At 40.4% G+C, this 27901-nt stretch overlaps 2 long non-coding RNA genes across 2 annotated transcripts in view; both read right to left on the minus strand.

Annotated features, from left to right (window-relative positions):
- Window positions 1–27901, minus strand: part of LOC122233220 — a 104015-nt gene that overhangs the window by 67619 nt on the left and 8495 nt on the right. The window contains exon 2 of the long non-coding RNA XR_006210740.1: window positions 18285–18398. This is a non-coding gene — a long non-coding RNA (uncharacterized LOC122233220). The remainder of the gene's footprint in view (window positions 1–18284; window positions 18399–27901) is intronic.
- Window positions 15468–17555, minus strand: LOC122233221. Its single transcript, XR_006210742.1, has 3 exons — window positions 17518–17555; window positions 17244–17418; window positions 15468–15497 (listed from the first exon to the last, which is right to left on the minus strand). It is a non-coding gene; the product is annotated as an uncharacterized LOC122233221 (long non-coding RNA).

Genomic DNA, 27901 nt, shown 5'->3' on the forward strand with positions numbered 1-27901 from the left:
TACCAATAGTATTTGTTCACAGAACTAGAACAAATAATATTAAAATTTGCATGGTACCACAAAAGACCCTGAATAGCCAGAGTATTCTTAAAAAAGAACAAAGCTGGAGGTATTACAGTCCCAGATTTCAATATATACTACAAAGCTGTAATAATAAAAGCAGTATGGTACCAGCACAAAAACTGACACATAGATCAACAGAACAGAATAGAGAGCCCAGAAATAAGCTCACACTTATATGGTCAATTGATCTACAACAAAAGAGGCAAGAATATACATTGGGGGAGAACACAGTCTCTTCAATAAATGGTGCTGGGAAAACTAGAAAGATACATGCAAAAGAATGGAACTGGACCACTTTCTCACACCATACACAAAACAAACTCAAAATAGATTAAAGACCTAAATGTGAGGGGTGTCTGGGTGGCATCTAGCTTCAGCTTAGGTCACGATCTCGTGGTTCCTGGCTTCGAGCCCCAAGTAGGACTCTGTGATGATAGCTTGGAGACTGGAGACTGCTTAGAATTCTATGTCTCCCTCTCTCTCTCTCTGACCCCACCACCCCCTGCTTGCACTCTCGCTTGCTCTCTCTCTCTCAAAAATAAATAAATAAACATTAAAAAAATACCTATATATGAGACCTGAAACCATAAAATTCCTAGAGGAAAACATAGAGAGCAATCTCTTTGACGTCAGCCTTAGCAACATTTTTCTAGATATATCCCTGCAGGGAAGGGAAACAAAAACGAAATTAAATTATTGGGACTACACCAAAGTCTTTTACACAGCAAAGAAAACCATGAACAAAATAAAAAGGCAACCTATTGAATGGTAAAAAATATTTGCAAATGTTATATCTAATAAGGGATTAATATCTAAAATATATAAAGAACTTATACAAATCAATAATCAGAAACAAATAATTCAATTTAAAAAATGGGCAGAGGAACTAAACAGACTTTTTTCCAAAGAAGACAAGTATAGATAGCCAACAGACACATGAAAAGAGGCTCAACATCACTAATCATTAGGGAAATACAAACCAAAACCACAATGAGACATCACCTAACACCTGTCAGAATGGCTAGAATCAAAAAGACAGAAAATAACAAGTGTTGACAAGGATGTAGAGAAAAACTAACTCTTGGGCGCTGCTGACAGAAATGAACATTGGTGCAGTCACTGTGGAAAACAGTATGGAGGTTCCTCTAAAGAATTAGAAATAGAAATACCATACAATCCAGTAATTCCACTACTGGGTATTTACCCAAAAAAACAAAAATGCTAATTCAAAAAGACTAGGTACCCGTATGTTTATAGTAGCATTATTGACAGTAGCCTGGATATGGAAGCAGTCCAAGTGCACACCACAGATGAATGGATAAAAAAGACATAGAGAGGTAAATAGATAGATACATAGGTAGATAATGCGGTATTACTCAGCCATAAAAAAAGTATGAGATCTTGCCATTTGCAACGATATGGATAGACCTAGAGGGTATTTTGCTAAGTGAAATAAAACAAAGACAAATACCATATAATTTCAGTTATAGTGGAATCTAAAAAACAAAACACGTAAATAAACAAAGAAGCAAAAAACAGACTCTCAAATGAAGAGAACTGGTGGTTGCCAGAGAATAGATGAGTGGAAGGATGGGTGAAATAGAGAAAGGGGATTAAGAAGTAGAAACATCCTGGGGCGCCTGGGTGGCTCAGTCGGTTAGGCGGCCGACTTCGGCTCAGGTCACGATCTCGCGGTCTGTGAGTTCGAGCCCCGCGTCGGGCTCTGTGCTGACAGCTCAGAGCCTGGAGCCTGTTTCAGATTCTGTGTCTCCCTCTCTCTCTGCCCGTCCCCTGTTCATGCTCTGTCTCTCTCTGTCTCAAAAATAAATAAACGTTAAAAAAAAAAAAATTAAAAAAAGAAGTAGAAACATCCAGTCGTAAATTAAATAAGTCATGGAGATAAAAATTACAGCATACAGAATATAGTTAATAATATTGTATTAACACTATGGTGATGGATGGTGACTACAGTTATCATGGTTAGCACTAAGTAATTATTAGAATTGTTGAATAAACATGCTGTACGACTGAAACTAATATAAGATTGTATGTTAATTATATTTCAATTAAAAAACTCCCCAAATTTAGAGATTTAAAACAACTACATAGCGCATTTTGCTTGTCAATCTGCAATACAGGCTAGGCTCGGCGGAGAGTTCATTCCTGCTCTACACGGCATCACACTAAGGCTGAAGGATCCTCTCCCTAGTTCACTCTCATGGCTGGATACTGCAATTTGGCACTGGGTCCTTTCCATATTGGTCTCTCTCTGAGGCTCCTTGGACTTTCACACAGCATGGAGTCTAGATTCTAAGAGCAAATGTTCCAAGGGATAAGAAGTGCAAGCTAGCAATCTCTTCTGGCCTGGGCCCAGATATTACAGACTTACCCCTGCTATATTCTATTGGTCAAAGCAGTCACAGAGCCCTCCCAGATTCAAGGTAATGATTGTGTTAGGAAACTTTGAGGAATACGAGTCTGTACAACTTATGGTCAGAGAAATTCCTGAAGCAAAAAAAAAAAAAAAAAAAGCAGGTCTGGCAGTAGGTAGTTGGATGATGTGAACTAAGGCGATAAAGTCAGGGGACATGGCCAGAGCAACAACAGGGCAATACTACTACCTGATCTGCCGTAGGCTGTAAGCCCCGTGAGTTACAGGAATCTTTGATTATGGAAACAAATATGTGCTCAATAAATGATTACAGAATGAATAAATGACTGAATGACTATAAAAAATTGGCCCTAAATGTAAACAAATTCATATTTTTCATTCCCCCATTTAATTCACTAGAGTGAAATGGAAGTCCTAAAACAAAATCCCTCTCCCTCTAGTGAAATTAAAATCTGAAAGAACTTACAGTTCATTTTTCTCACCATCCTAATTTCTTATTTTGTTCACTCCCAGTTAGAGTTGCTTCACTCACATGGAGTCCTAATTCCTTTGTTTGCAGCTATGGCCTAGGACATCTTCCATTTAGATGGGTGAAGCTCTCTCAAACCCTCAAAATTAGGTTAATGCAAACTGACTTATCTCACTGCTCTGGTTTTCTCAAGTTCATATTGATCAGCAGAACACATAAAAACATCAATGGGTGCTACACCCAAGAATACAAATGAATACCAAGTCGTGACAGTAGTTTCTATTCAAGCACAGTTATTTCTCTAGATCCCAGCATATGGTATAATCCAGACCACAGTTGTGTTGGCAGTCAAAGAACATAGCAGAGACTTAATGTTTTCTTGGAAAAGATGGGTAGGCAAAGAAAATGGCAGAAAGAAAATCAAAGATGTGTTTTATATTCTTCCTCTTCTAAGATCAACACCTAATTTATGAGATTATCACATTCCTTTTTAAGTTTTGAAGCAAACCTGAGTCCTAAAGGCACAGTGTTTGGATACAAGCTTTTAAATTTCCTTTCTAGTCCTTAGAATTTTAACAATATCATTGAATTTTTTTCTCAACATCAACCTGACTAGTAACGGTTTCCATTTAAACATCTGCTTAAAACAAAAAAAAAACCCTCCATGCCAACCCTTACCCTGACCCCACCACAGCTGAACTCACAAGCTTGACTCATATCTATGATGTGAGCTTATGAAATGAACAAGTTGGAACCAGCATGAGGGAATGGGCTGGTAGAGACCCCGATGGTGAGGGGCTAAGGTAGTGAATTCCAGGACCTGAGAATGACCCACATGAATCCAAAGCTGAATTCCACAGTGATTTTCTTTTCCTTGCATCCTCTTTGAAATGAAGAGAAATGAGATTTGGAATTACCATCCTAGTGCCACCTACCCATGCCAAGCACTAAGAATTCAAATCCCAAATGTTTCACACATTAGTGTTCCCAAATCTTCAGGAATTAAATAGCTTTTACAGTTTAAAATACTGGCTACAGTAATGACTGAATAACACAACAAAGGGAAAAACAGCTCTTGTGGAAAAAAAAATTACTGTACCTACCAGTACTTAAAACACCTAAAACAGTATACTGAAGCACTCCCTATCTTGAGATGACCATCTTCTGACCCCACAAAGCACCTCTATTCCTAATAATCTGACATTAACTCAAGTGACAGTGTCAGTTCTCATAGGTACACCAGGAGACTCAGTCTCCCTAAATAGTACTTGGTCCAATTACCAGTTCTTAGGTAGATATCCACATGAGCCCACACTGGATGTCAATATGTACCTGTTTGGTGAAAAAGGTCATATGCTATTATGATAATAACAATCCTGCCCTAATTATTTACCACTCACCGCTCCTCCTTGTGAGATTTCAGACCAAATATGTACAAGAAGAAATAACCAAATGGGAAACAAAATATCTCTATATTAATGGCAAAAACCATACACAACCATAAACACACCTGTGTATGGCAAGCCTGAAGGTATGCCATCATAGTTCAATATCCTTTGGTATTTCTAGAAAATACAAAACAGAGGAAATAAACTAATGGCAAAACCCAACAGAGCTGAACTCTCAACTTCATATAAGAAAAAAGGGAATATTACAGGAGAACCCTGAAATATGCCCAGCTCAGAAACTGTTTGAATTAAAAGAAATACTTGCTCACGGAAAAATTAATTAAACTCAGCAAACAGAACTAGTCCTCATAGAAACAGAGTTAATACAAAGAACAGAAGAAGAATATACTTGGTAACCTGAGAGAAATTTGATAGGATATTTTATTAAGGGGGGAAAAGGCTGCTGTGAAAAACAAGCATTCAGGAATTTGGGAAATTAAAAACATAATTCCAGAAACACAAAACTAAGCTCAATGGAAGGCTAAATAGTAGGATGGACCCTACTGAAGACAGAATTAGTGGGGTGCCTGGGAGGCTCAGTCAGTTGAGCATCCGACTTCAGCTCAGGTCATGATCTCTCTGTTCATGAGTTCGAGCCCCACGTCGGGCTCTGTGTGGACAGCTCAGAGCCTGGAGTCTGCTTCAGATTGTGTGTCCCTCTCTCTCTCTGCTCCTCCCTCGCTCATGCTCTCTCTCTCTCTCTCTCTCTCTCTCTCTCTCAAGAATAAATAGAACATTTAAAAAATTTTTTTTAAAAAGACAGAATTAGTGAGCTGGAATATTAATCACCTTATTCTTGCAGAGAATACATAAAAGAGAAAAAAGAAGAAAAGATAAGAGACATGGGGGCTCTAAGGTCTCAGATTCAGGACAATGGAATGAAGAAAATCGAAAAACGGAAATATCTCCCTGTGTTAAAAAAAACAAAACAAAACATTGAGCATCCATTTGATTAGAATCTGCCTTACCAAATGGCGATCAAGAAAAACAATTATTAAAATACCTACCATAGTCCTAGTAAAATTTCAAGTATTAGATGAAAATACTAAATTATCCAGACACTAAAAAATTACAATAGGTCAAGAATCAGATTGACTTCAAAATTCTCATTTGAAATGCAGAACACCAGAGGGTGAAGCAATAATGTCTTTCCATTTCTGCAGGAAATTTTGCCCTAGAGTTCCGTATCACTCAAAACCAGTATTTAAGGCTGAGGGCAGAAGAAATATTTTCTATAAAACTTATCACCCATGGGGCGCCTGGGTGGCTCAGTCGGTTAAGCGGCCGACTTTGGCTCAGGTCATGATCTCGCGGTCCGTGAGTTCTAGCCCCGTGTCGGGCTCTGTGCTGACAGCTCAGAGCCTGGAGCCTGCTTCAGATTCTGTGTCTCCCTCTCTCTGACCCTCCCCAGTTCATGCTCTGTCTCTCCCTGTCTCAAAAACAAAAAAAACGTTAAAAAAAAATTTTTTTTAAAAACTTATCACCCATAAAGTCCTTTATTCAGAATTGAGCAAGAATGTATTCCAGAAATAATAAGGTATAACCCAAGGAAAAGGAATATATCAAATAAAAAAAGCAATAGTGAATAAAAATGATACTAAAAAATTGTTGACACTAAGTTTGAGTGGCCTAATACCAATGTTTTGACATCAATGAGAATAGAAACACAATGTAACAATAGAAGTATGATAATAACATGATAGAATTTGATAATTTGATAAAACTTGATCTAAAATAAATTGGTAGATTATTTCAGAAAAACATGGAACTTCTCAGAAGCAGTGTGGGGAGATTTGAGTGCTGAGGGTAGAGTCCCAATGGGAGGAGAAGGGAGAGGTCATGGGTCCTGTAGAGTTTTGATGCTGAATGTAAGCTAACAGTTTTATTAGAAATGGATTGTTTAGAACCTTTATATGAAAAATTCTGAAGTCTGGAACGCATTTATCCAATACACTTGCAGATAAGAGACTGTGGACCTCGTAGCCATTTAGCAGAAGGTGTGGCACAGAGCTTTTGCTCTCACAGTGAGTAAGCGCTACATTCTGGATAATATTGCAATGTGCTAACGCAGTAGAGTACTTAAACTGAACAAGAAGAAGCTATGCAAAAGAAAAGGGAAAGATGTATTGTTTGAAAGACCACTAGATTGGTCTTTCTCAAAATGCAGTCTGGGGACCACCTGCATCAGATGCTCTGAAATGCCTATCACAGATTCGGGGGCCATACGGCAAATGTTCTAAGTAAGTTTCTGTGGGTGAGGCCTGGAACCTGATATTCATCTCCCTTAGAACTCCAAAAGTTCTTTAGCTGTATCTCCTCTAGCATTTTGCCTCTCTGCTTTGTGCTTTGTGTATGCACTTATCTCCTCCCCATTATAAGATTCGAAGGTTATGAAGGCAGAGACTGTCCTTGAAAACCCTGCAGTACACAGCACACTGCCTTTCATAGAGATATGCACTGACTTATTCAATTGTGTTTATGCTTCTCCACAATATTATTATCTGTTAGAGTGTAAGATGAGTTGATTTGCTCAAACAGAACCCTGTGCAAAAAGTTGTTTTAATAAATGTTTGAGAACAAAACTGTTTTGTGCCCTTTTTGTTAAAAAAAAAAGAGAGAAAGAGACAGATTATGGAAAATACTCCCTCACCATGATCCTTCTCCATTAGAAGGATTTTAATATGTATGCATACATAAACCTAATGCATCATTACAACAAAAATAAATAGCATCACATCTATAAAAGTAGGTGCAAAATATACACAGAAGACTTATCATTTTTTAAAAAATAAGCAGGAAAGTGTTCTCTACAAGAAATCTCCTACCCTGGCCTTGCTATCATCCTCCTCTCTTACAGCTAATGCCAACAGCTGACAGGATACAGCTGGAGCTTCCTCTAAGGTCCCTAACCCAAGAAAAGATGAAGGGAATAGAGAGGTAAATAACTACCTACACAGCATTTCATATTAATCCACCCCTGCACCCTTTCTTTTGTCTCTAAGATATTTCATCAAGGTGTTAAATATGAAAAGGGCTAACCTTGTATCATACCAGGACAAATAGTAGAGAATTACATAAGACACACAAAAGCATACAATAAAAATACAATTTTCTTCATTATATTGGGAGATGTTAACATGCACATAAACAAATACATTTCATTATTTGTTTTGAACGTTAACTTTCACTAGTATTTAATGTAAGTTTCCTTTACTGTTATGTCTGATAAAACAAAGGCTCTGAGGTGCCAATCTGGCTTGTGTCCTTCTGAGAAAAGAGTTCAGGAACAGTGTTACAGCACATTCTCCCATAAAAATAGCCCTGAGAATGTTTACGATTAGGCCTCCTGGAATAGATAATTTCCATTTCTACACTTGACATTTATTCCTAAAATATCAGTGGCGAGGAGGTGGGGGGGGGCAGTGCTGGTACATAAACCATCTCTGGGCTTATGCTATTGATTTTGGAACTTTGAATATGAGATGGTTTGGAAAGTCCCATCTCCACCTGTGATCTGAAGACATACAGAATAAGCTAATAAGTATCATGCATGAATTTCCAATACTGTGAAAAGGAGAGGCCACATCAACGGGATAGAGCACAGAGAGGAAAACAGTCTCGTGGGAGTGATTCTGAGACTCATTAATGTACCTTATCATTGATTCGGCAATAGAACCAGCAGGAGTCATCCTAGCCTCCCATTGGGAAGCAAATCATTATTCACTGGGAAAGGTAATTCAAATGTAGCTCTTATAGAAAGCAAATTAGCATATGTAAATCATACTATCCAATAAAAAAAAAATACCCTGGGAACAAAGGAAATAAAGTGTAGAATAAAAGAATGTAAGCTATAGCAAGGTACATTTCTCTATTTCCCTAGTTTTCACCTCCTGATTCCTAAATTACCTCTGAACTAAAGAAGAGAAGTGACAAGAATCATAAGTCAAAATAATACAAAATGAAGCCCTGTTCATGTTTGCAAATACATAAAATACATCGTATTACAAAGAATTCCAATAACATTGAAATACAGTTGTCAAAATACAAAATAATATGTTTTGGTAATTAATGTGCTGCTTTATTAATAAATAACAATATCCGGCAGCTGGTCTGCTAACTACCATAATTTTATAGTAAATTGTATTACATGATGTCTGCAACAACTGCGATGGGATGTGCATGGATGGTTCACCATCCCATCAAAACCACAATGAGATATCACCTTTTAGAATGGCTATTATCAAAAAAGACAACAAATAAAAAGTGTGGGCAAGAATGTGGAGAAAAGGGAACCCTCGCTTACTGTTGGTAGGAATGCAAAATGGTGCAGATGCTATGGAAAACAGTACGGAGGTTCCTCAAAAAATTAAAAATAGAACTACCATAAAATCTAGCAATGACACTTCTGGATATCTATCCAAAGGAAAAAAAAACACTAATTTGAAAAAGATATATGCAGCCCCATATTAATTGCAGCATTATTTACAATAGCCAAGATAGGGAAACATTCTAAGTGTCCATTGATAGATGAATGGAAAAAGAAGATATGGTATGTATATATATATAATGGAATACTTTATGTCAGCCATAAACAGAATAAGATCTTGCCATTTGCAACAACATGGATGGGCCTAGAGGGTATTATGCTAAGTGAAATAATTCAGGCAGAGAAAGACATATACCATATGATTTCACTTATATGTGGAATCCAAAAAAAAAAAAACAAGACAAACAAATAAGTAAAACAAAACAGAAAGACACCCATATATAGAGAAAAGTCTGGTGGTTGCCAGAGAGGAGGAGGGTAGGAAGATGGGTGAAATAGGGGAAGGGGATTAAAAAGTACAAACTTCCAATTAGAAGGGCGCCTGGGTCACTTAGTCAGTTAAGCATACAACTCTTGATTTCAGGTCAGGTCATGATCTCACAGTTTGCGAGTTCAAGCCCTGTGTCGGGCTCCTTGCTGATAGCACAGCACAGAGCCTGCTTGGGATTCTCTCACTTTCTGCCCCTCCTCCACTTGCTCCTCTCTCTCTCTCTCTTAAAATAAATAAATAAATAAATATTTTTTTTAAACTTCCAGTTATAAAATAAATAAGGGGCTCCTGGCTGGCTCAGTTGGAAGGGCATGTGACTCTTGAACTCGGGGTTGTGGGTTTGAGCTCCACGTTGGGTGTAGAGACTAGTAAAAATAAATAAATAAACATTTTAAAAATTAAAAAAATTAAAAAATATTTAAAATAAAATAAACAAGACACAGGGGTACAATGTACAGCACAGAAAATATAGTTAATAATATTGTAACAACTTTGAATAGAGAGGATAGTCAGTTTACCATGGTGATTGCATCACAGTCTACATAAATCTTGAATTTATGTGTTGTACACTTGAATCTAATACAATATTGTATGTCAACTACACTTCAATAATTTAAAAAATCTTTATCCTGAGCCCCCTGACCCATTTCTTCCACCATAGTATAAGAACTAGCATGTTTGTTTTGATGCGTGAGAAGCATTGAGAAGGCCCCTGATCTTTCCAGTGTTTCCCTCCAGGGTGTCTAAGGATGGGGACAAGTCCTTGTGATTATGGAGCTCTCGAGGGTTACAATCTTGAGACCTCTCATAAAATAAACCTCAAGACTCTTTCAATCCCCTTCCCATTGTTCAGGGCCAACCTAAAGGTTGCTACTGAATTTAAACACCCTTGCAACTTGCATTAGAGAACACTAGTGGAGTGGTGTTTGGACTTACACAGCGGTTTCACTTGCAATAACTCTTAACACCCGGAAAGCAAACTGGAGTCTCCTATGCCAGCCTTGGGAAAGCGTGGGACTGGGGGAGCGGTGAGGCTCTCCTTGTAAGGATACCCATCTGACATATTTGCTTGTTGGAGATAGGATTGCAAGTCACTGGGGTGTGCCTATACCACTTCCAGGGACTTGGGTCTGTCTTGTGCCTGGAGTCTTAACTGTATTATTACATCTTCCTCTTGGAGCGTTGCAGTCATTGTCTGCTTTTCTTCTTCAGCCCTGATTACCTCTCACTAATCACAGGAATTCAGGCCACTCCAGGGGTTTCTGGTGAAATCTAATAATTCCAGCATATAATTTTCTCCCATTCAGGTCTAATCTTATTTCTTCAAGCTGGGCTCCCTTATTCTTCATCATGAATGGCCAGTTGTAGACATCCCTCCAGCATGAGCTAGTAATTAGATTTCTCCCTTTTGTGTGGATGCACAGTTGTGATAATAACTGATTCCCAGTGGGTTCTACGACCCATTCTGCAAGGCCAACCAACCGAGAATATAGAAAGAATCTGGAGAGCAAATCCATGACAAATGCCTGGAGCCGTGGCTCTCAAACTCAGCTGCATGTTCCAATCACTGAAGAAGCCTTTGAAAAACGCGGAGTACAGAACACACCCCATACCAAGTAAATCAGAATATTTGGAGTAGGACCCAGGCATCATTACATTATTATCACAGCTATGAAAAAAAATGTAGACAATTCAATAAAATTATTACCTTGCTACCTCTTTGGGTGGGAAGACCATGCATTACTATTTTGCATTTTCTAATTTTCTTTGCAATTTTAGCTTTTTGTTTCACTATGTATGGCTTTTGTGATAGGTAAATGTGGATAGGTAATCCACTTTTGCTTTAATAAAACCAACATTTAAATAGTAATGGAAAGGCCTTATAGCTTATGGAAAGACAAAAAAGAAAAATCCCCTTGCTCTGAGAAGCACTGGGACAGATGATGAGTAGAAACAGCAGGAGAAACGAAAACAAGCTTGTGTTCCTCTCACTTCTGGGGAAGACTTGAGCTTTCCAGTAAAGTACATGACATGATAACTCTCCAGTTCTCACTCTGGAGTTCATGAAGTTGATGAGCTTTGGTCAATCCTGCAACCTCCTGAATTGTGTGAGAAGTACTGAGTTTCCATGAATATTTTTCTGGTAAAAGACTTGACTGAATTAAGCATAATCTCAAGGAGATTCATGACCCGACTGCCTCAGATCCTCACTGTTTGAAAGTGTGAGTATCACCTGCATGGGAAACAGTAGGGATTTTTGTTAAGATGCAGGTTCCAAGTTCCACTCCCGGCCCAATGATTGAGAAATTTTCAAATAAAAAACAGGTACTCTTTTATTATAAGTGAGACCCAATTATTCCATGGGTCATACTAAAATAAAATAAAATAAAATAAAATAATTCCATCAGTGTTACCTACAACCAGATGGATGAATCTGAAAAGCATTGGGCTACATGAAAGAAGCCAGACACAAAAAGCTACATATTGTATGATTCCACTTACACTGTGTTGTTTCTAGAGGTAAGCTTACAAAGACTGAAATCTGATCAGTGGTTGTCAGGGGTGGAGGGTAAGTGAGGGATTGACTAAAAGGGAGCACAGTGGAACTTTGGGGGGTGATGAAACTATTCTGTACCTTGAGTGTGGTAGTAGTTACATGATGTATATGTGTAAAAATTTATAGAACTGTATACCTAAAATGGGTGAATTTTATTATATGTAAATTACACTTCAATAAACCTGACTTTTAAAAAAATTCATTGTTCATGTGAATTTCACATATAACTGGTCTTCCTGTATTTTTATTTTCTAGATCTGGCAACCCTATCTTGTATTGTGAAATTGACTCCTTTTTTTAAAATGAACCTTCAGTGATTCTTAGGCACACCATCCACAGATGTTTCATAACCAATGCTAGAGCTCTTTTGTAAACTTAATACTATACCTACTACCAGTCATTGGACAAGTGAGATTATATCACTTGTTCACTAGGGCCTGGGACAGCTCTGATCCCTGCCTACAGTGGATTTTTACAGTTACTGGAAACAACCATGTGCTTTATACCATAGGCTGCCCAGTTTTGCAAGGTACAGTGGGTAGCAGGAAGAAATTTTGTTTTGATCATTCCAGCCTGGCAATTTCTGACAGCCCCGGTGCCTCTTTGTGGGCTAAAACCAGGAAACCTGGTTGAAAAATTGCTAATGAAGAAGGAATAAGACCGTGTTTTCCTTTCTGTTTCAGAAAGGGATCTGACTGCAGACTCATTAACCGCCGTTTTGTTAAGGGAACATTGCCACCTAGCAACAGAATCAAGACTCCAGACAAAGAACTGACTCTGGCTACACATTTTCAAGTGCACAGATTTGCAAGTTCAGGTTTTGATTACTTTCCACTTATCATTCAGGGTCTGTAAGCCTTCCATGGAATGCAGGGACAAAAAGTCATTTACCAGTAAAGCCCAAGTTTGTGAAAAGTAGAAAGGATCTCTAAAAAAGGAGAGTAATATAAATAAGAATGGATTATTCCCTTTAGTATGCACTGGTAAGTATGAGAATAAAACAAACAAAACTAAATAGACTTTGTTGAAAGAAACTTTTCTGCCAGGAGCTATGTAGATGAAATTCATATTTATTTTGCCATTCATAAAATGTCCAAGTCCCTGGCATATACAAAAGGATGAATAAAAATTACCAAACTAGAATCTCACATATAAAAACAGCATGGCTTGGAAGCATTAAGCTTTGGCTCCCACTTGAGATTCCAGGACCAAAGTGCTCCCCCAAAACCTAGCTAATCCTATAGCTTTCAAACTCAAAATTCACAGCAAAATTCACAAAGTCTCATGTCACATGTGTTTCAAATAGAAAGGATAAATCTTTCCATCAGAAAACAGAGATTGACTAAAAAGGAGCACAGAGTGTTAGAATTTCCCAAGCATTTGATGTAGGCCTTCCCCCCACCCCACCCCCACCTCTTTTTTACAAGGGGACTGAAGCTAGTGAAAAAAAGAAAACTCTTTTCAACTTGTCAATTTAATAGTTACTCTTGGCTTAGTGCCACCAATCTTAATAAATATATCCTTGTGAGTTGTAGCAACAAAAACTATATTGCTGTAATAAATATTTACTGTCCCTTATTTGATCCTAAAGAATTGTGATTTCAAAGTAGTATAGTCTTACAGTTGGTTACTGACTATGGATATGTCCTACAAATTTGTACAACATCCAAAAAGATTATTTTGCATAGAAAAAAACTTTAAACATTTCATCTTTCAATCAAAATAATCACTTTTTTCTTATTGAATACTTACAATGGACCAGATATTGAGCTACAAGCTTATATAAAAGAGGTGGATATCATTATGCCCATTTTACAGATGAGGACACTAAAGCTTGAAGAGTTTAAAGTAATTTGGCTCAAATCACACAACCAGTTAAGTGTCAGAGCTACGCTTCTATGCCACTGATTATAACTCCAGAGAGTGGGACAGATGCCTCACTAGCAAAGTCAGTAATGAAAACTTTAAACACGTGGCTGCATTTTATTTAAGCCAGGCTGAAACAGATAATGTCTATCTACCTAGTCAACCTGCTTCACCTGTGTCCTGAGAGAAGGTTGTTGAACCCAAAATAAACCCACAGCCAGATCCCAAGGCCACATTCTCATTACAGAGTTTCATCTTAGCACAGAAGACTCAGATGCTTCAGGTAGGGCCGTGGACATTGGATGATGTTCCAGTAATCCACCTAAAACTTAATGGATTAACAACAACAACAACAAAAACTTAACGTATTAAAAGACCAACGACATCTATTTTGCTCATGAATCTGCAGTTTGGACAGGGATCAGCACAGACAGTTCATCTCAGTAAGAGCTAGCACAGCTCAGAGCCTGGAATTAGAGTCATCTGAAGGCCTTTTCAGTTTACATGACTGGTGATTCTATAATTGGAATCTTAGCCAGGGCTGTTGGCCAGAACACCCAAATGTGGCCTCTTCTTGTGTCTGGGGCTTCCCTCACAAAATGGTAGTTGGTGAGTAGTTACAAAGGTGAGTACCCTTAGAGAGAAAAATCCAGACAGAGGTTGGATTGCCTCTCATAACTTAAACTTGGAAATGACTTAACCTCACTCTTGTGGGTTGAACTGTGTCCCCTCAAAAGACATGTTTAAGTTCTAACCCCCCAGTACCTATGAATGTGTACCATTTTCTTTAAAAATTGGGTCTTACTCAAATTAAGATGGGGCCATATTGGATTAGGGTAAGCCCTCATCCAATGACTGGTGTCTTAGAAAAAGAAGAAAATTTGGACATGGACACACACAAGGAAGAATGCCATGTGACAATGGAAGCAGAGATTGGAATGATGCATCCGCAAATCAAGAATGCCAAGGTTTTCTGGCAATTACCAGAAGCTAGGAAAGGGACTTGGAACAGTTCCCTCAGAGCTCTCCAAAAGGAATGAATCTCAATGATGTCTTGATTTCAGAATTCTATGCTTGAGAACTGTAAGAGGATACATTTCTGTTATTTAATTCACCCAGATACTTTGCTGTGGCAGCCCTAAGAAAGGGATTCACTGGTGTCTGCTGCATTCTACTCACTGAGACAGCTAGGAAGGCCCACCCAGCTTTAAGGGAAAGGTGAAGAGACTCCAACTTTCGGTAGAGGCTAGCGTATGTGTATATGTTATGTATATATATGTATGTTATATTATATACATATGTACATACATGTGTGTATATATGTACATGTATGTATATATGCATGTGTGTATGTGTACACACACACACACACACACACACACACACTCACACACACCTGAATATAAATATATGTATATTCTTAAAGGCAACAAGAGCAGAAAACATTTTCCATTTTCATTTATTCCCACAACATTTATTTATTATTATTGTTTTTTAATATAATTTATTGTCAAGTTAGCTAAATACAGTGTATACAGTGTGCTCTTGGCTTTGGGAGTAGATTCCCATGATTCATCACTTAGTTACAACCCCCAGTGCTCATCCCAACAAGTGCCCTCCTCAATGCCCATCACCTGCTTTCCCCTCTTCCCTGCCTTACCCCCATCAACCCTCAGTTTGTTCTCTGTATTTAAGAGTCTCTTATTGGGGCACCTGGGTGGCTCAGTCAGTTGGGCGGCCAACTTCAGCTCAGGTCACGATCTCGCGGTCCGTGAGTTCAAGCCCCGCGTCGGGCTCTGGGCTGATGGCTCGGAGCCTGGAGCCTGCTTCCGATTCTGTGTCTCCCTCTCTCTCTGCCCCTCCCCCGTTCATGTTCTGTCTCTCTCTGTCTCAAAAATAAATAAAACATTAAAAAAAAAAAAGAGTCTCTTATTATTTGCCTTCCCTCTCTGTTTGAAATTATTTTTCCCCCTCCTTTCCCCCATGGTCTTCTGCTAAGTTTCTCAAATTCCACATATGAGCAAAAACATATGATATCTGTCTTTCTCTGACTGACTTATTTCATTTAGCATATTACCCTCCAGTTCTATCCACATTGCTGCAAATCACATGATTTCATTCTTTCTCAGTGCTAAGTGGTATTACATTGTATATATAAACCACATCTTTTTTATCCATTCATCAGTTGATGGACATTTGGGCTCTTTCCATAATTTGGCTATTGTTGATAAAGAGAGCTGTGAATGGACTTCACTATATGGTTTGAAATAAAACGAGTGACAATCTAGGGCATTCATCCACATGCCCATGCTAATTTAAAGAACTTTGTGGTCCAAGAAGCTGGGCTCTTAGAATGTTGTGTGCTCTTCACTCCAAAGGGGCAGCCAATTCATGCATTTTGGCTGCCCTGACATAAGATGTGGGGTGTGAGATATGGTGATATATAACCCCAGGGAGCCCATTCCCTTTGTGTCTAATGTCAGTGACAACTGCTAAGGAACAACTCTTTGTGCTCTCGGTCCAACTCTGAACTGAAAACTGCTAAGGAACTCTTTGTGCTCTCAGTCCAACTCTGAACAAACTGAATGATGGCCTTTAGGTTATACCAGCTATGAGCCCTGGAAGAGGGCACAAAGAAGTTGAAAATGTTTCCTAGTGCGAGTGTCCTCATCTCCCTATCGATGAGCTTTAATACTTTTATGTTTTTCCACACGGGCAAGAGTTGGGGAAGGGGAGGGAGGGAAACAGAATTGCCGAAGCAGAGCAAGACTGAGACATTTCCCCACAAACATTTCCCGCTGTCCATTTGGGACTCTCTGATACTAGCCTTCTGGTATAGAAATCCTGTCTGATTGTTTTTATCAGAGATAAAAAGCATGTACAGAGATACTCAAATAAACAGGATCCAGGAATTACTTTCTATGTAACAAAAGGCCAGTCTCTGAGAACTTTAAAACTATGAACTCTCCTTTGGTGAGAAGTTCTTGAGTCCCAAGTACATGAAAGAGATCACTGGCATGGGAGACTCATGTCCTGAGTCTTTTAGTTCTGCCTTTTCCACCTAATGGGTCGCTGAAAATCTTAGAACTTCAGGGGCGCCTGGGTGGCTCAGTCGGTTGGGCGTCCGACTTCGGCTCAGGTCACGATCTCGCGGTATGTGGGTTCGAGCCCCGCGTCGGGCTCTGTGCTGACTGCTCAGAGCCTGGAGCCTGTTTCGGGTTCTGTGTCTCCCTCTCTCTCTGACCCTCCCCCGTTCGTGCTCTGTCTCTCTCTGTCTCCAAAATAAATAAACGTTAAAAAAAAAAATTAAAAAAAAAAATAAAATAAAAAAATAAAAAAAATCTTAGAACTTCAAGTTGGAAAACTCAAACACAATGAAAGGTATGCAGTATTGTTCAAAAAATTATTAAAATAATGAATTAATTTCTCAGATTCTAGGCTGTACATGCTCTCTAAGACTGCCCCACTTGATAGGAGTTAAAGGTTGCTAGGGCAGGTGGAGAGCCTGGAGGAGCCAGGTGAGCCCTACGGCCCCTGAATTTTCAACCCTTCTGGGAGTCAAAGACAATACTGGTACAAAGGGTGGCTCTGGCGGCTTCTTTCATCACATATTCATGAAGAACCCCCATACCTCCTTTGCCTTTTTCTTTGTGGTCTTGCCCTCTTTGGAGTCTTTGAGAGCAGTTGTTCCACTCAGTCCTTGAGTAAGGCTGTGTCCCATATGACATAGATGAGGAAACAGTGCCTTCAGACACTCTGACTTAAGGCCGAATAGGGATCCAGGGTGATCCCAGCACCACTGAACCCTGAGCACAAGAGACAAGGTCCGCATCAGCAAAGGGGCCCTGGAGAACACCTATTTTGGCAACTTCAAGTTCATAAAGACTCACAAGGTGGAAACCAACCCTGATAAGGTAACCGTTCACATCAAGGACAAGATCTGGTGAACTGTCATCCTGCATGGCTGGAAAAAAAAATAACATTCCCAAGAAAGGGCAATGCCTGCCATGACAACATCCATGCTTGAAGACATTTTCTTGTGCTCACATATAAAGCCATTCACATCCCTGCTGGGATGGCACCCAAGTGCTGCACACTCACCTGATCAGGCACAAAGTCCTGTGGCCTGGATCAGGCTGGGGGTGGGTGGACAAGAGGGCAGGAGAAGGCAGATGAGAGCCAGGGATAAGTAGGAAGGAGGAATTCCAATTCCATCCCACCCGCTTCTTCATACTTTCACCTTTTCATTTTTTATGACTCAAACATCCATCAAGCTTACCCTCACCCTCTGTCTCATTTTCCCCCAAGTTCCTTCATGGGTGGCTGTACCATGAACACTCCCATCACAAATGAACAGGCGATGCCTTTGTCCTGCATGAAGTCACCAAGCCAGGCATGACGGAGAGATTGTGTGAGGTAGTCCTCGTCTTTGAGAAGATACCCAGACAGCAGGGGACCTAGGTTGAGTTCAGATGGGTTTCCAGACAGCTCAACACTCTAGACACAACAGAACCTCCTTCTAGGCCTTGCCCCAGCTTTCCCAGCCACAGTCAGAGCAACATTCACACTACAACACACACCCTCACCCAAGGCCCACTCTGTTCACTGGACAGTGGCTACATTTGCTAGAACACAGAAACAGGGACAAGTTTTCAACAAAATGTCCTTGTACCTGAGCCCCTTCAGTGCTGTTCTTGCATAGTTATCAAGGGCAGGCAGTCAGGTGAGCTGGACCCGGCCGGGAGGCAGTATTCATCATGTTCATGGCTTTGAATCTGGTTTTTGTCTGGAACAGGAAAGTGACATGAGTGTTACTTGTAGACACAAATATTTCTTGCCCAACCCTGGAATGTCCCCTTCCTCTCCCTGCTCTGCCAAGACTTTCCTCTGCCCTCATCCTCCGGCATCCTCCTGTTGAGGAAGGCAAGAGAGGAGACAGGAGGCTACCCCTCATCTCACCTGGGCTACAGTTCCCAACTACAGACGACTGAGGTAACTACACATATTTCACCTACCTGTGTCATCACTAGATGCTGGGGACTCACAAGGGTTGACACAGAGGGGAAGCAGTCACTGACGAACCCCTTTTCAGGGGTACAGGGGTTGGGCAGGAGGTAAACGAGGCTCAGAGATGTCTCACTGACAGCCCTGCACCTACAGGGGCTGTGAGGCCTACAGCTTCCTTCAGATATTACACTGCGGAAATCTAGCACCATATTGTTCCTTTGCTTTGATTTCCTCAATCCTCTTGCTAGTTTTAACAGATCATCCACAATTAGGACACCCAAACCTTTCCTTTCCACGTAAGTTGAAACCTCTTTTGCATGCCTGTCTTCTCCCACAAAATCAGCCATCCTCCAAAGAACTCACCCTTCCAAACACACCTTCTCTCCTCTCTCTTCAGTGTAAAATGATTCTTAGCAAATTCCCCCACACATGCCAATATCTCTGGCTTTGGCATTTATGGCCTCATTGTGGCCCTAAAAAAATCCAAAGGCTCCAGGACCCCGTATATCACATGTTCTTCACAGGTTAAACACAGCTAAGCTTTAGAAAGAACATTTTCACTTGAGAATAAAGGACTATAGGAATGGTCCATCACCTGTATTTCTCAAATATGTCAATATCCTGAAACACAGAGAAAGGCTGGGGATTTTTAAACCTGGAGAAACCACAGAGACATTATATTTAAATACCTGTGTAATCTTTGCTGGATCCAGAACCTGAGGAAAAACAATGCTATAAAGGACATTACTAGAATGAATTGAAAGAAACGACATTAGTAGAAAGAATTGAAATATACATAGTAGATTAAATAAAATTTGTATTAATGTTAGATTTCCTAAAGTTGATAAGCTGATAAGTCAGCCACTCAACCGACTGAGCCACCGAGGAGCCCCAAGCGTCCAATTCTTGATTTCTGCTCAGGTCACGATCTTGGGGTCAGGGGATTGAGCCCCAAATTGGGCTCAGCACTGAGAGTGAAGCCCGAATCAGATTCTCTTTCTCTCTCTCTCTCTCTGCCCCCTCCCCATCTTGGGGAGGAAAAAAAATTAAACAGAAAGGAAGGAAGGAAAGAAGGAAGGAGGGAAGGAAGGGAGGGAGGGAGAAGTCTATCTTGGAAACACATTCTGAAAGACTCAGGGAAAGGGACCATGACATATGCAACTTATTGTCAAATATTCAGGAAAGAGATTAATATAGGGACACAGTAATGGGATAACATTTTTTAAAATACAGAAATTCATGCAACTTTTTTGTTTTATTTCTTTTAACATTTATTTGTTTTTGAGAGAGAGAGAGAGAGAGAGAGAGAGGCAGACGCACAATCTGAAGCAGGCTCCAGGCTCTGAGCTGTCAGCACAGAGCCCCACGCAGGGCTCGAACTCACGAACCACGAGATCATGACCTGAGCTGAAGCTGGATGCTTAACCTACTGAGCGACCCAGGTGCCCCTCCAAATAAAATGTTTTAAAATACTGCCCACAAAGCACCAGATGACTCAGGCCTTAGAGATGCCAAATAAGAAATAAGTGGGAATGAAGGAGGCTATAAATAAGGGACTAGTTACAGATCTGGGTAATTAGATGCACCCTCCCCCCCTTCCTTAACTGAAGGGCTTCTACCCATCACTGAACAGCAAAATTGGTTTCCTTCTACCTCCTCCCCATCCTTGCACCCTGCCTCAAGCAGAGTGGACGGTTGGTAATTTATCACTGGAAAAGTGGAACTCAACAGGCTTTGAGCTCAGGGATCCACGTAAAGCAGAGTATGCGGTGAGGTGCAGGGATTACCTGAAAGTGCCTTCAGAATGGGAGTTCCCCTCTTAGCACATACCTCAAGCACCCAATATTGCTTTAAAAACTCCAGCAACCAAGACAGTTACAGAAACCAAGACAGGAGATCAGTGGGCCTTACCCATGAAAATTTTAAATTCCAGAGAAAAGCCCTCCAGATACAGGTATCTGAGCGTCCAGTCCCAAAAAGAAGCTTTCTACCCAACTCCTCTGGAGTAAATTACACACTGGTGCACAGAGTCTCCATATACCTAAGGTCTTATTCTAAAGATGGGAAGAAATCCAAAGTTCACTGTACACTTGAGAAAAGCCTAAAACATGGAAGACACAGACTTGAAAATTGGAAAATTGTTCATAGGTAGGACAGAAGACAATGTTTAAAGAAATGCCCCAAAGAAGTGAACTAAAAGACAGAAAGAAAAAAGATTAGAAGCTAGAGGCTTAGACCAAAAAGATAAGAATCCAACTGAATAAGTCCTCCAGAAGACAAAAGGGAGAAAAATTATTTTTTTAAAGTCTATTTATTTATTTTGAGAGAGAGAGAGAGAGAGAGAGAGAGAGAGAGAGAGAGAGATCGCAAGAGCAGGGAGGGGCAGTGAGAAAGAAGAGGGAGAATCCCAAGCAGGCTCCATGCTCGGCACAGAGCCTGATACAGGGCTCAGTCCCACAACTGGGAGATCATGACCCCAGCCAATATCAAAAGCAGGATGCTTAACTGACTGAGCCTCCCAGGAACCCAAAAAAAGAAGTATTTTATAAACATATCATATGGTGTGGTCAGAAACCATATGAGCTTATCAACATAAAAAGGCCACTGAGTACTATGAACAAAAATGAAAGATCCACAATCAGGCAGTTCCACAGGAAATTTCAAAGAACCCAGCTGGAATAAAAAGAGAATTACTTACAGTATCGGAAGAAAAGCCACATAGGGAAACCAGAATTGCATGGGATTTCTCAGTAGCAGCTATGAAAGCCAAGTCATGAAGAATGCTGTCAAAATCCTAACAGAAAATTCTTTCCAAACTCGTATTCTCTACTTTGACAAACGATCATGAAAAAAAGAGAATGAAAACATTTTCAGGGGGTGCTCAGTCTGTTAAGTGTCCGACTTTGGCTCAGGTCATGCTCTCATGGTTGTCTGAGCCCCACGTCAGGCTCTGTATTGACAGCTCAGAGCCTGGAGCCTGCTTCAGATTCTGTATCTCCCTCTCTGCCCTCCCGCACTTGTGTTCTCTCTGAAAAATAAATAAATATTAAAAAAAAATTTTTCAGACATTTGAGGTCTCCAGAAATTGACCTCCCTTGCCCTTAGTGTTAGGAAACTCCTGGAGGATGTGTCACCACTAAAGTGAGAGAGAAAAACAAGAAAAAGGATAACTTACCATATAGGAAATGGGGTCCTGGAATATGAGTGCATGGAATGGGAGCCCCTGGGGGGCAACTTTGCAGCAGATTCAGAAAACAAGTAGTCCATATTGAATAAGAGGATGGAGGGCTGTCTTCAGGGGAATAAAGGCAATGATTGCTTGATGGTCTTGAGCACATAGCAAATGGGCATGAAATTTAGGATACAAAGGAAATCTGATCAATTAAAAATAATATGTGTAAATTTAAAATATATTTCCTGCATAAAGAACAAAACGTTTTCCTGGAAATTTAACACAATTATAGTATCCTACTGGATACAACAGCTAACAATATTTATCTGGTCACATGTAATCATGTAAAGAATACAATTTACTGAATATTATGTTTGCAATGTACAATGATGTGCCATGTGTCATAATGTATAATAATAATGTAAAAACTGAATACTGGGGCGCCTGGGTGGCGCAGTCGGTTGGGCGTCCGACTTCAGCCAGGTCACGATCTCGCGGTCCGTGAGTTCGAGCCCCGCGTCAGGCTCTGGGCTGATGGCTCGGAGCCTGGAGCCTGTTTCCGATTCTGTGTCTCCCTCTCTCTCTGCCCCTCCCCCGTTCATGCTCTGTCTCTCTCTGTCCCCCCCCAAAAAAAAAAACGTTGAAAAGAAAAAAGAAAACAAAACTGAATACTGATTTAACCATATATTATAAAGTAACTGTATTATGAGGATATGGGAAAACAGGGCTGGTGGTGAAAGCAGTATTCTCAGTTTCCTTTGTAAGAGGACGATGTTGTAAGATCTAAAACTGATGATTCAATAAAATAATGATTAAAAGCATACTATTTAAAAATATGGAGATTAACACTGCAAGAAATGAGTGCAGGAATTTAAAGCCACTACCTTTGCAAAGCAGGACTTGAGATAGATGGAGGTGGGGGAGAAGGGACTTATATTTTTGGTTATAAGATTTCTAGCAAAATCTGACATTTCAAAGTGCATGAATTACTCTGATAATTAAAATTCATTTAAGAAACATCCAAGATAAAAACAAGCATTCCTCAGAAGTTTGTGAAACCTGAAGAAGACTTGGATTGTTGTGAAATAAGTAGACAAAAAAAAAAAAATGTACTCTGATTTCCATTTTCATGAATTTAACAAGAAGGTTTCTCCCATCACAAAATACTAAAATACCAAATCCTGGGTAAACTGGAGCAAATCTACTTTTATGTGTCCTATTCAGCTCAAAAGAAAATAAACATGGTCTCAAATAAATTTATTAAGTGCTGAAACAAGAGTGGTGTGCCAACACAGGAGCCCTAGCTGCCCTAAAGTACACCAAAACCAGAAACCAAGAGATGCGTGGGTTAACCGTCCACAGGACTGAGCAGGGCCTGGGCCTTGGAGAGCCAGGGCTACCTTCATGAGCAGTCAGCCAGAGTCCCACACTCAGAACCCCCTACTTTGGTTTAATATTCTATTGTCATCTTTCTTGAAATTCTTAATTTTATTTCTCAGCTTGTGTTTTCTAAGTAAAGTTTATGGGACAGTGGAACAGGCATGTAAGAGTAGCCCGTGCAATCACATGCCCATTGTTCTTGCTGCCCCATTCATGCACAGCAGTCACAATGCCCCATGTGCACAGCACTCAGGTGGGCCTGCAGTGGTGGCAGCTGAGCAAGAGCTGGTACCCAGTACCTGAACATCTGAGTACGCAGAGGTACTGACGGCCCCCAAAGGCTGTGCTTTACACGCTCACCAAAGTCCTTCGGACACAGGGAAGGCAATGGGGTTCTAAGAAACATGAACGACCAAGGAACCTATCTATCCTAGCCTTCCTTATTCAATCACTTCCCTGTATTAGTCAGTTGCTTAGTGGCAATGATAACACAGAAGGAAAGATAGGGCAGTTCTTTCTCCTTTCGGCTCTTTTCATACAACGATGAGCTGAAGGTAGGAATCAGGGGAGAAAATGTACATGTCAAAAAGTGAAATTAAAACTGTTGACTTAGTGGGGCCCCTGGGTGGCTCAGTTGGTTAAGCGTCCGACTCTTGATTTTGGCTCAGGTCATGACATCACGGTTCATTGGATTGAGATTGAGCCCCGAGTTGGGCTCTGCACTGATAGCATGGAGCCTGCTTGGGAGTCTCTCTCTCTCTCACACGCTCTCTCTCTCTCTCTCAAAATAAATAAACTTAAAGCAACTGCTCAGTTAGGTTTGTGCAGCGCTTCCACAGCATAGGTAAGAAAGAACTACATATGCATATATTGTCTATGAAGGCTAAATTGTGTAATTTGGTTATTTTGCATTTAAGTGAAAAGCTCTTACATTTGCACTTAAAACTCACCTTGTACAATATAAAAGTGAACGATAAAATTCATGCTAATCGTGCAAAATTTTAATTTTTCTTCACTTAGAACAACGGTCAAAAGCAAATAAAAAATACCCTGACAAGTTGAAAGAGACTTTGAGGAAAAAAAAAGGAAAAGGTTTTATATTTGAGTACTGTTAACACCACTTTTCTCTCGCTTTTCAAACAAAGGACTCCCCATTCTCATTTTTCCCTGGGCCCTGTAAGTTATGGAGCTGTGCCTGGACATTTTTCCTGATTAACTTAAAGCTATGCTGTGTGAAAAGTTTGAGGTGAGAAGGTCATCTGCCTCATCCTCTAATAGGCACCAATGTTTTTATTGTTTTTAATTAACAAGTGACTTAGACTGGGTCCCCAGAAGCAGACTCTGAGAGGGAAGCTGTTTTAAGACAATCTGGGGGAGCTGGAACTGGAAGGAGGCCAGAAGGAAAGTGCAATTTCAAGGAAAGTCCCCTGAAGTCAATGAAGTCACTTAAGGGTGAATCACAGGGGAGCTGTATAGAATCAAAATGCATGCCTTTGAGTTGCTCAAGCAAGGCTAGACTGTGGGAGTCTGTACACTGCATCTGTCAGTTACTTAAAAGCTGGGTGGGGACAGGAACAGGAACCACCAGTCACGTCTGGCTCCCCAGGCCACAAGCAAAGCTGTCTCTGGTAGCCTGAAGTCACCCTAGTAACAAAGAGACACAGGTGCTGACCGCTGCAGGGCCAAGCACCCTAGGTGCCAGAAAGCATAAAACATAAATACATTCTAATAAAACTACCTGAAGCATCAGAAATGTAGCAAACAAAAAGTGTTCCTCCAGAGAAGGGTAACCCTGATACCAATTCGATTTGATGTGTGTTCTTCCAGGTCATTTTCTGTGCTCTCACAGTCCACAAATATTTACGAGTGCCCACTGTGTGTCCACTAGAGGCTGAAGATATGTCAGATGGACTTGGTCTCTGCTCTCACACATCTTTTTTTTTAATGTTTATTTAGAGAGAGCACATGTGCGCAAGTGGGGAAGGGGCAGAGAGAGAGGTGGAGAGAGAATCCCAAGCAGGTTCTGCACTGTCAGCATGGGAGCCCAGCTCAGGGCTCGAACTCATGAACCGGTAAAAGCATGACCTGAGCTGAGATCAAGAGTCCGTCGCTTACCCGACTGAGCCACCCAGAGCCCCTGCTCTCACACATCTTACATTTCTGTGGGCATAGTGTTTTCTGACCATTTTACATCTCACCTGTTTCACTTTCAAATATATTTTGGATAGCTTGCTACATCAACATATGCAGATTTGCTACATATTTTATTGGCCACATAACATTCCATAAAGTGATATGGGGTAATTCATTTAACCACTTGCCTTTTGATTAATCAGTGATTCCTAAAAGAAAATACCTGAGAAGAAAATAAAGCAAGTATCTCCTTCAGATCTGTGTGTGAGTATATTCTCTGAGGCTGACCAACAGAGGATCACTGTTTTAGGATGAAGACATGTAGGGAAAGGTAGAGCAATCTACCTAAAGTTACACCTAAGATTATTCTGTCTGGGTGAGGATGAGCAGAGATCTGGAGTCAGGCCAAACTGAGCACAAAGGCCATAGTAATGTGATTAAATTGAACAGGTGTTGCAATTAGAAACTATTATGAATCTTTGGAGGAAGTTTAAGTCACATACGTTTGGAGGAACTTTAAGGTGTATATTGTATGATTTCCAGTTATTAGTTTGCCATGCAATCCTCTGATGCATGATAATAATACAGATGAGGAAAATAAAGACCAAGGGTGCATACCCAGAAACCTGGATTTGAACTTTAGTCTGACTCCTCATTCTTTAGCTTTTCCAAACACAATGCTGCCTGCACTTTTGCTAAATTGTCAGCTTTTAAGTGGCAGAGTATAAATTGGTTTGCATTTTACTGCCTGGCCCAGGAGAGGGGGAGAGACCATGATTATGGAAAATGAAAACTGTTTATCAACAGGATGAGTCTGTAGGGGAGAAACTTAATTCTTTATTTTTCAGTACATTTTAAAATAGAAATGTAACATGCATTTGGGAACAGGTGCACAAATTAGAAATATCAGTGAGTTTTGGGGCGCCTGAGTAGCTCACTCGGTTAAGTGTCCGACTCGTCATTTCAGCTCAGGTCACGATCTCACGGTTAGTGAGTTCAAGCCCTGTATCAGGCCCTGCACGGACAGCACTGATCCTGCTTGGGATTCTCTCTCTTTCTCTCTCTCTCTCTCTCTCTCTCTCTCTCTCTCTCTCTCTCTCTCCTTCTCCCTATCCCTCTTTCTCTGCCCCTCCCCTACTCTCTCTCTCTCCCAAAAATAAATAAACATAAAAAAAGAAGTATCAATGAGTTTTTATAAAGAACACCTGTGTAACCAGATCTTTGCACTATTACTAGCAACCCAAAGCTCCATCAAGATCCACCACAATCCTGAGCCTATCATCATGGATTTATTTCACCTGATTCAGAACTTTAACCATGGAATCACATCGGGTGGTAGGCAGCTTCTAAATGAGTTCCATTGACCTCTACTTCCTGGTATTGGTGTCCTTGTGTAATTCCCTCCCCTTGAGTATGGCCTGGAACTAGTGACTTATAACAATAGAACGCGCCCAAAGTGATGGGACGGCACTTTCAAGGCTAGGTTACAAAGATCCTACCTTGTCCTCCCTCTTACTCCCTCTGATAGAAGACAGCTGCCATGTCATGAGCTGTACTATCAGAGACTCTGCGACAAGGAGGTCACAGACCCAGCCAGGGAACGACTGAGGCTCTCAGCCTAGTCGCCTGCGAAGAAGGAATCCTGTCCAGGACAAAACAAGCACACCTGGAAGCAGATCCTCCCTCGTTTCAAACAAGATGACAGCCCCAGCTGACACTCTGAATGGCAGCACTGAGGCAGGGGCGCCCGCCTAAGCCACACCTGGGCTCCTGAGCCACAGAATCTGAGATAAATAAATGCATGTTTTAAGCTGCTAAATGTTGTGGTAATCTGTGATGGAGCAACAGATAGTATGTGGTATGCACGCATTTGCATCACGCTCCTTTCACTCAGCATTAAATTTGTGATTCAGCCGTGTTTTTGCATGCAGCAAGAGTTAATTCACTTTCGTTGTCTTCTAGTGCATAAAGTTACAATTTATTTATTCTGCTCTTGATAGATACCTGAGCTATTTCTAGTTTGGGGCTATTTAAATAGTGCTTCTTTGAACACTCTTCCGCATGTCTCTTGGGACATACATACACACACATGTCCTGAGTGTATACTAGGAGTGCAATGGCCTGGTCAATGACCTGCAATGGCCAGGTCACCAGCAGCACACGGGACTTCCAGACGCTCCCCATCTTCATCAGCTCCATTTTCAACGTGACCATTATGGTGCACATATAGTGGCATCCCGTTATGGTTTTAATATCCCTGATTAATTCGTGTTTTAAATGTTTAATTAAATTACTTAATTTTCACTCCCCTCATTAGGATGGGCACTTTGTCATGGTGTTTTATTTTGTTTTGTTTTATTTTGGTGATTTTGCATATTCTATTCTGTGAAGTGCTTATTCAAGCCTTGCCTATTTTTTTGTTGGGTTGTCTTTTTCTGGAATCAATTACTTTTTCTGGAACCAAGTTCTTGCCAGAAGTAGATATCGAAAGAATCTTCTCTCATTCTTTGATTTGCCTTTCCACTCTTTAGTGATCATTTTGTTGACCATTTAGTTCAACAATCCATCTAGAATTGACTTTGGGGTTTTTTTGTTTT

This window comes from Panthera tigris, chromosome D4 (genome assembly GCF_018350195.1).
Source record: "Panthera tigris isolate Pti1 chromosome D4, P.tigris_Pti1_mat1.1, whole genome shotgun sequence".
Taxonomy (NCBI): Eukaryota; Metazoa; Chordata; class Mammalia; order Carnivora; family Felidae; genus Panthera; species Panthera tigris.